This window comes from Plodia interpunctella, chromosome 23, assembly GCF_027563975.2.
Source record: "Plodia interpunctella isolate USDA-ARS_2022_Savannah chromosome 23, ilPloInte3.2, whole genome shotgun sequence".
In the NCBI taxonomy this organism is placed as follows: domain Eukaryota; kingdom Metazoa; phylum Arthropoda; class Insecta; order Lepidoptera; family Pyralidae; genus Plodia; species Plodia interpunctella.
In genome coordinates this window covers 5,771,014-5,781,390 of record NC_071316.1, presented here as the reverse complement: position 1 = coordinate 5,781,390, position 10,377 = coordinate 5,771,014, and the positions used below count along the sequence as shown (strand labels likewise).

General features: G+C 36.1%; 1 protein-coding gene across 1 annotated transcript in view; it reads left to right on the top strand.

The window, feature by feature from the left end:
• Positions 1–487: 487 nt before the first annotated feature.
• Positions 488–10,377, top strand: part of LOC128680275 (uncharacterized protein) — a 37,673-nt gene continuing 27,783 nt past the window's right edge. Inside the window, exon 1 of the mRNA XM_053763328.1 lies at positions 488–617. The gene's annotated coding sequence lies outside the window, so the exon portion shown is untranslated. The remainder of the gene's footprint in view (positions 618–10,377) is intronic.

The following is a 10,377-nucleotide window of genomic DNA, read 5'->3' as shown; positions in this document are numbered from 1 at the left end:
TCTAAATGTATTTTCATAATAAGAAGATATTTCATGCTGCAAAATGGTGGTGAATCTTCATTTTTATATCAAAACAACTGTACAAAATTATCTACAAATGATTTCGATATAAACAGCAATAATTTCCCACTTGCTCTGCGAATGTGATTACGACCGCTGCGGCCCGCAATACGTGCCAACAGGCATTTTTAAATATTTGACCTATTTTTAGTTGTCGCTAATAATAATTAGAAAAGGTAGGTAACGTGAACCTTTCAGCTGGCAAAGAATTCCGAGAGAAGTGTAAAAGCTCGGGGATATTTAATTATTTGCAATGGCAATCTTGAGTACAAAATCCTACGCCAAGCTTGTTTATTAGTTTTGAATTAATTTCCTTCTAGGTTTTCTTTAATTAACACTATATATCTCATTTCCGACTTATAACATATTAATTTCATCCTGAAAACTTGTTTTACTACCACGGGAATATTAAATTATTGACGGGGTATTTTTGTTCTAGGTGTGGCAACACTAAATCAGAAAAAGTTTGACATTTCGCAGTAAAGTTGAGTGGACAGTGAACGTGTGTAGATTATTATCAAAAAAAAATAATTTTATGTAGTGATTATAAGGAAAAGGTGAGTTTTTGACATAAACTTTATATAATAACACTAGTTTAAGTTGACACTAGACGTAGAAATCTGTTTTATGTGGTAATTAAGGTCGTTTAAGCTGTTGTGTTCCCGGAAATGCCTGTTACGTTAGCCATAATAAAAAGAGAAAAAGTTTTAAAAGTATCATCTGCAGGGCTTTGCATTCCAATCCAACTCAACGGAAAGTTACTGCGATTCGCTTGTGCACTTTTGCGTTGTTTTTACGCCAAATGACTCGTCGTAATATTGTTCGCAGATTTTGGGAATCTTAAAATAGATTACTGGGATTGGCAAAGCTCAAAGTAAACTACTCAAATGCATTTGTGTTAGTGGGTGAGGGTTACACACCTGAAATTAGATTATTTTACCTTAGCCTAGATACTTAGCTCACTTTTATTTTAAACGTTTTCAAGTTCATGTTTATTTTTATTTATCCAATGTTTAATTTTTCTTCCATTTAATCTGGTCCTGTATTAAAGTTTTCCAGTTCTTGTGTATGCTGTCCAAATCATCTCAAGTTTTTATTTATCAATTTATGTAATATATAAAAAACTTATAGATGTAAGTATGATAAATATATGTTAAAAATTATTTTTTTCAAATGAATTCTCTTCCAGTAAAAAAAATATTCTTAGTATTTTTCATGTCTAAAGTGAATACTTAAGTGAAGTGGAGCTGCAAATTTCAAAATTGTTCTTATTGTTTGAAATCTTTAGATGGACATGTCCTATAAAGTAACTCATGCAAAATGATAATTTTCCCTTAACATGGAACCAAAATGTTTGTAGGTATAACACCTTATATTTATTATCCCTCTGAAACTGCTAAGCAAATGTTGCCCATGGCTTCACTCCAGTGGGAATTTTGAGATAAAATATAGTCTATAGCAATCTTGGATAATGTATCTTTCTAATGATGATAGAATTTTTGAAATTAGTTTGTTGATTTCGGAGATTACCCACCTCAAACATACAAACTCACTCAATGCTTATAATATTTGTATGGATGTACTGGGCTTCGCTTATTATAATTTTGATATTCAGCTTACTGGTAACTTTATTTTACAGTAATAATATAATTATTTGCAGTAAGTACAACATTACTAAGTCATGATAAAATGCAAATAGAATGGAAGTGGCGCTATGCCACTAATTTCCCTGCAACAGATATTGTTACTTTCCCTAATTACGGTAACAGTTCAGTCTACATAGATAAAACTCAAGTGTTTTTTAATTCTTGGACCCATTAAAATACTTCTCTCAGCAAACTTAAGTTTAAACTACAATTAAATTCTTCACTAGGTACTTACTTGATTAGTGTAGTAACGGTGGTGGTGTAATAGTTAAGACACCCGCCTGTGGATCGAAAGGTCCCAGGTTCGAATCCTACTCGTGCCACATGAGTTTGTATTCCAATCTGACTCATGTATTCGATCACCACTTGCTTCCGGTGAAGGAAAACTTCGTGAGGAAACCTGCACACTGGTTGATTCTTATTAACTTGTGTGTGAAATGGAGAAGGCAATGACAAACCACTCCATTAATAATGTTAAGAAAGTTGTTGTGTGTGTTTTATTTCACGTAATAACTACGACCCTCAGCCATGAGGAATACGACTATGAAGAAGAGACCTACTTGATTTATAATAGTTGTTTAGCTAAGCATTTATAATAGTCACTGTATCACAAGTACAAGAACATTGGGTGCTAAATCATAAAACATAATTCAAACAGTAACTATCACGAATTTCATATTTTGTGACAATCCTGACTGTATTACCAACTCTGGCGACTATTTCGCTTTTATCGAGGCCATCGAATAAATAAATAAAATAATAAATAAATAAATATATTAGGACAAACCACACAGATTGAGCTAGCCCCAAAGTAAGTTCGAAACTTGTGTTATGGGATGCTAACTCAACGGTACTATATTTTATAACAAATACATATATAGATAAACATCCAAGACCCGGGCCAATCAGAAAAAGATCGTTTTCCATCATGACCCGACCGGGTATCGAACCCGGGACCTCTCGGTTCAGTGGCAAGAACTTTACCACTGCGCCACCGAGGTCGTTAAATCGAACAACTGTATCAGTCTCATTGAACTATCATATTAATATGGATTTTTTGGGTGACACTTTAATAAAGTAGGTGTGCTATCATGCTGATTGCTACTGAAATAAATTGTTTATTTCCACCATAATTCAAATTACATCAGTTGTATTTAACAAGGGAGGGGGTGGACTGGAGCCTAAGCTACTAACTAGGTATAACATCTAAAAACTAGTGAAAATATGTGCAGATGAACTTTAATAAATAAATATATTAGGACAAATCACACAGATTGAGCTAGCCCCTAAGTAAGTTCGAGACTTGTGTTATGGGATACTAACTCAACGATACTATGTTTTATAACAAATACATATATAGATAAACATCCAAGACCCGGATCAATCAGAAAAAGATCATTTTCCATCATGACCCGACCGGGGATCCAACCCAGGACCTCTCGGTTCAGTGGCTAGAACTTTACCATTACGCCACCGAGGTCGTCACTTTGACAGGAATAATAAAGCAAGCTTTTAATACCTCTTACAACACTATGTAACTGGCCATAAATCTGTTATTTTTGATGCTCCAAAATGACCTAGACATTGGCAGAATTTCAGAAACTAAAACAAAATCTTAATTGCATATAGATTAGCCTAGTCACGTAAAAAATAACATTGAATGATAGGGAGAAACACTGTTTATTCTTTTGGCATGTCTACTCGGCAGCGGCCGTTCCGAAATGCAAGTACTTTGTAGCTTTTTTAGATATCCTTACATCATTATCTTTACATATTATACAAAAAAACATCCTCTGCCGCGTCTGTCTGTCGTTTCGCGATAAACTCGAAAAACCACTGTACGGATTTTCACGTGTTTTAACCAATAGATAGTGTGATTCCTGAGGAACGTTTAGGTGTGTAATTGATAATGTTTTATTGTATAATTTAAATGTGCATGTGTAAGTCTGTTTTCTGAATAAATATTTTGGGTTTAATAATAATTTTTAATCACAAAAATAAAATACACCTATTAGAAATATAGGTACAATCGCTTCAATCAACTCTCTATCAATCTTAAAGACCCTTTGAGTAAACAATTAATTGAGTAAACAAGCCCTTTTGATCGCATATTATCCGTTTTGACTCCTGACACACATACCGCGCATTCTGGCGTAATCAGAAGTGGGATGGAATGGACTCTTAAGCAACCGTATCTTATTTTTAGATCCGTTTTGTCTGCTGTTTTCTTTTTGCTGATGGCTCGTAGACAGGAGAATTAATCTTATGTCCTTTCGACTGGTGGACGCCCGGAAGCCCGGACTATTTACCTCAACATTACATTTCTTTGGGAACAATCTTGTTTCTTGGCGCCCTAAAGGCAATTCCGGGACAAAAAGTAAAATTACAGGACACGGGATAACACGCAAAATTCCGCAACAATCCCAGTTTTCCCGGCCATCTGACGACCCTAAATGTAGCAGAAACTCCTGTAATAATTTTTATGCTAGCTAGTTACAAACTATCGCCGAGCTCAGACAGATGCCGACGAGATTGCACGAACATTGTGTAGTTTGTATGAGACCTTTAATTTACCTCAATGAAAACCCAGCAATATATGCCGAAGCTGCCAAAGAGCCGGCATTAGATATCGCTATTAATTAAAAGATATTGTTAAAAATACAATGGTGGCGCTAGTGTGCGCGTTGGCCCAGACCTAACTTCCTCTTCGGTCAACAATGCAAGTGTGATATTAAGTACTTCCTCAGCCATTTAATATTGCAACAGACAGACAATTGTCTCCATTAGACCTTGATTGAATTAGTCCAAACGTTCATTATATCCGATATTGTTTGCATTCGCTCGATAAACATAGTTATCATCGGGGCAAACGTAGACTTTGATTTTTTATTATTTGAAAGTAACTAAGGAAAATAATTTTATGTTTTGTGAATGATATAAGTACGCGATGACCTTAATATCATAGTGGTTTGTTGTATGTGGCCATCAGGAGGTCTTCGATTCCCAGCCGGAGCAAATATTTGTATCTGTTTATATAGGTATTTGTCTTCAACCAATCTCGACTATTTCAATGGCATACATTTTGCCATTCGTCAAAAATCCGTTTTTTATGTGCGTGTGGTTTGAGGGCCCACTTCTTGAATTCACCTTCTTCACAGACTACTTTTACAAGTGTTAATATTAATTATGTTGTCATAATTATAATGATCTTCCGTAGGTAGGACCATATCATGGCACTTCGTTCTTATTGTATATATAGTTATTTTGTTGCACCCGTAAAACTACGCCCTGTATAAAGGAATTACCGGACGAACGGACGCCCGGACAGGAAAACCATTCAGTTATAGGACTCATATATGAAAACCCTGGTGTAAATATAAACCTACTGATCGCTATGATGTCATTATTATTGTTTTAACTAAATTGAATCATGATATAGGTACATGTTGAAACTGTAATACAATGAACGTTCTATCATAATAAGTATCTACCTGGTTGATGCGGTAGTGTTATAAAAAGAGATATGGTTTTTTACAAAAATGACACTTTTGACACAAGTTCTTATTTCGTCTTGTTGCGTTCAACGAGTGACGAAAAAATCATATCCGCGCAGAAAACCGTTGAGAGGTTCCCTCGTTAAGAGCCGATCCTTGGTCATTTTAGTCTTGGTTGTCATCCAAACTAAACGTGAAAGAAATTCCAGTTAAATTGGTTTAATATATCTGCTTCGAAAATGAGTTGCAATTTATGCAATTTACTGAAATAACGCACGTCGACGCAACGTATCAATGGGAGCTGGCACGCGCATAGCACAGTTCTAAACTTGAAATAAAATTCTTAGTAATTAAAACATTTCTTTGTCCTTCCTTATCACCTATGTGTGTGGTAGCTTGCGTAGCAACAATTATTCCATTCTCATCTCTCGCACCATTGCGTTATAGCTCAAAATAGATTGCATTTGGTGCATATTCCACTGGGTACAAAGGATGGTTGGTGTCGAGTGACGGTACCTAATTGTTGTCTTTAGGTTTCATAGACTGAGTCACTGTTTTGTCATTAGTTCGTTAGGCACATCACTGTTTCCGCGATCCAAGTATTCGTCTTATGATTGGTCTTCTTCATTAGCGATCTAAGTATTTGACTATGATTGGTCTCATTCATTAGTGTTACCAGCGGCATTTCTCGCGGCATTAAGTAGCCTATATATACATATATAATATTGTATTTAATAGCCCAACTCACTCTGCAGCTCTTCAGCTATCTCCACATTAAGAATTAGTTCAATCCAATGCTCCGTTTTGATGTGAAAGTAGAATATAGATAAACACACTTTCACATAAAATATACTATGGTACTATGGATCCTAAAGTTATTCAATGTACCAATTATTTGCAGTGAGCCAGAAGTATATTGGCATCGTGGCATCACAGCCAAAATGCAAAGGAATACGCGAGTATGAGAGATAGTATGTTAATTTTATTTCTTCTCATTTCAGTACTTTGCCGCATTCCAACGACCAAACCCCACATAGATTTATGCCCGCGAAAGAAATGAGGACATTACAACCTCACCTAGGTTATATCACCCAGGTAGATAATGTGGTATACCCTTCCTTCGTAAATGACCTTTGGCAGAATATGTCCTATTCCATCGCGGGAACCACACGCCTCGCCGGAAAGAATTTCTGTATGTCAAATATTATCATCACCAGGGCGTGCGTACCGGTTAACCTTGCAATATACGCATCAAGATTGGTTTTTAATACCCATTTTACGATGTTGACTAAAAGTATGCCATACCATATAAGAGAAAGGGAAAGTCGGAGGATTTTCTTGTAATGGCTTCGGAACATCGGCCATGATCGTCGCTAATCGATGTACAGTCTGCCACAGAGAAATCTGACTCCCGCGATTTGAACACCATCTCTTAGGGTCAGATTTCTCTGTGGCAGACTGTACATCGATTAGCGACGATCATGGCCATGATATAATGAAGTGGCAGACTGTACATTGCTCAGATTTCCCTTGAAATACAAAAATTATTATACAAACTAGGTACTTAATAACAAAGGAAGAAACAAAACACGAAAAAAGATTGATAAAATTTTTAAATTTTTCAATATATTTTTATTGAATAATTTTCAAATTTATTTCAATTAAGTATTTTCTTATCATACTTATAAAATAAAGTGATAAAAAACACATAAATCCATATTAATATTAAAAATGCGAAAGTCTGTCTGTCTGTCTATTCCGCTTTCACGGCTGGACGGATTTTGATGAAATTTGATATACATGTAGTTAAAGAGCCCCGTTCAAATATAGGTTTTATTTTTATTTAGGGGGAGACATTTCTATGAAAATCTTGTCTATTCTGCTTTTGCAGAGAAATTCTAAGCCGCGGAAAGGAAGCAGCCGCAACATAGAAGCCGCGGGCGTAAGCTAGTATTGAAGTCAATGAAATTTGATTTATTATCATCACTTTTAAAACTGTATTTTTTTAAAGAATATTGGCATTCTTTGGTGTTTATACATGAAAGAATGGGGTTGTAGCGTAATCAACCGAAAACGCCTCATCGCATTTCTTCATTCATCCGAAAGCATACAACACAAAACATCCTGTTTCTTTGAAGTCGGTTAATTAGCAAAAACCAGGAAATAGTACAACAAGCAAAACGAGATTGTTAGAGTATTGTCTGATGCCTGTGACATAACCACTCGGTGGCTAAAATTAGCCAATTGGAGTGCGCCGGCGCATCGCTGCAGGTGCGCTCGGTGTTGCCATGTTGTAAACATTTCCCTGAAGTGTCGGTAGTAAATTAACCGTTTCTGTTATTTTTCTCATTGTATATTTTCACATGTTAGTGATTGATGATTTCCGTCATAGATTTTATTAGTTTTTTCCTATGAAAAAAAACGCTGTCGTAAAATACATATTGAGATCAACTCGTCCAGTTTTCGGATCTCTCGGATTGCTTGAAAATTGTTTCAAACAATTGTTGGAATTCAATTTTCAAAAAAATTTCAAACGGATTGCTGTCTTCTGTATCGGTATGCTCCGATAGGGGCCTCTGTATGTACTCGTTTTGCTTTATCGTCCAAGATTAATCATTATTAATATTATATAAATAGAAAACAAAGTCGCTTCACACTGTCTTTCTGTCCATATCTATGCTTAGATCTTTAAAACTACGCAACGGGTTTCATGCGGTTTTGGGGTAGTTTATACGTATATAACATGCATAATATTGCACCCGTGCGAAGCCGGGGCAGGTCGGTAGTAAAATTTTAAAATATACTTAGTGTCCTCGAAGGTCCTCGAAGTATGAATCAAAATAATCCACAAAATAACACCAGTTGATAATTTGCGCTTTCGCACCTGAGCCGGTTGGCAGGAGGCCGAAAGGTTAAAATTAACGCATACCAGATAGAAACGTTATATTTTAACCGGCTGAACTTTATTGAATGGAATTCATTGGCGGTTCCACGAAGAAGAATGCACTTTGCACTCAATGTTTAGTAGTAGTAGCAGCAGAGAGGTACTAGACATTGAATATTGACAGAAAGAATATTCTGTAGCGCTCCGAAACCCTGTGTCAAGTATACACTTGTATTTAGAGATAGCATTAATGTTAAGCTTATTGCTGAAAAAGGTCCAAGCTCTCAGGAATAGAGGAAACCCAAAAAAGAGGTGGATGGTTTGCGTTAAAGAAAGTAAGAATAGAAAGGGAGTCTTATGTGAAATGGCAAATCCAAGAGTTAAACTCTCATGATTGGGAAAAAGTCATATCAGGTCTAGTCAGGATGTACATCTGTAACCTGGGTCTAGTCGAAATGATAGGCTGAACCTAGATGTATGATAGATACACCTGGGTCTAGCCAAAAGATAGCAGAGCATCTAGATGTAACCAACTGAGACGGCACTTAAACATATCCGCATTTCGGAGTTTTGTTTATCCGTAATATAACACATTATAACTCTAAAAATTACTCTGAATCACACACGCCAAAAAAATTAAATTACCCGGTAAACCCGGTCTTTGAACCGAATCAGATTAATCTGACCGACATGGCCCGGGTCAGAAATAACCATGCTATTTTTATTGTTACGACCATCTTAACATTATAACACGGATTATTATGTGATACAGTCCCGCTTTATTGGCCAGTTCATAGAATTGATGTGTGAAATTTTGGTGGATAATATTATGTGGCTGAGTCCTGCTATTTAGATACAGGACACAGAAAGAGTAGATAACCGGACAAACATTTGATTGGATGGCTTTGAAGAATCTCACAATATAGAATCATTAGTGAAAGATCTCATCAATATCTCGCATCATCATAAGCTTAGATATCATAAATAACGGAACTAATTCTCAGGTCTTGTTAATTGTACAGTTTGAAAAACGAAAACCAGACTACATAGACTAAAAGGATTAGTAGACCGATAGGTCAGGTCTGGAGGGGCTAAACGTTCTTTACTAATTACCTTCTTAAATATATATATAATCTAAAAAATATATGTATAAATATAATCTTAAAATTCAGAGTGAAAGTAGAAGGACATGTTCATTATAATGTACGTATGAAAAACATTATAAGTATTTTATCATTATAATGATTTTCATACGTTACTATATGTATATGGTATACAATTCCTTTTTGGGTCGGAACCACTCCACTCCTCCATTATATGGATGTCATTACGAAGCGGGAAAGCCTTAACGGGTAATAGAAAACGACAAAATCCCCTAAGAGGCCGTCAAAATTGGCCGTCAGGGAAGTAACAAATTTTTGAGTTTATGAGAAAGCTGACCCGGGAGTGTCCTAATCACGAATGCACCCGATAATGCGAGAATAAGAGAGAGAGAGAGAGAGAGAGAGACTAACCTGTCTAACCTGTAATTATTTGATTCGTTCTCTGCAAATTTTCGGTTTGTTTCCGTAAACATCTTAGAATCGTCTTAGAATTTGGAGCCAATCCCAAGAATAGAAGAATCAGGTCACGCTTACCATAAAAATGCATTGTCTTTGGAACTGAACCAACATGTAAAACAAACTATGGCTAGGAAGAAGGTTATTCCACTCCGTTTACCTGAACTATGGAATTTGCATTCTCTTTATTTCACCTCAGACTTAAATCAGTCGCAATTACAACACAGCAATTTTTTTCTGTTTACTCACAACTTCGTCACCGAAGAATATCCAATTATATCGACTTCGGTCGTCTTTTCAACGTAATTTTCATACAAACTTGATTTTCACACATGTTTGAACGGAGGCCTAAAACTACATGTTTACCAAATTTCATGAAAATCTGTCCAGAAAGCGAAACAGACAGACTTTCGCATTTTTAATATTAGTATGGATATGGACAAGAAGCTATCCATCATATCCATACTATATCCATCCATATTAAAATGTGAAAGTGTGTCTTTCACGTCAAAACGGAGAATTGGATTAAGGTGATTTTTCGTGTGGAGATAGTTGGGGAGCTGAAGAGTGACATGGGGGAAACGGACGAAGGCGCGGGCGACATCTAGTCCTTATCTTCTTCTTCTTTGCGTGTTGTTGGCAAATCTATAACGATCTATTGGGTGCTAAATATTGGGTGCTAGTACGGACCCACTTAAATGGCTTCATCGGAAGCTGCATTCAAATTAGCTCGA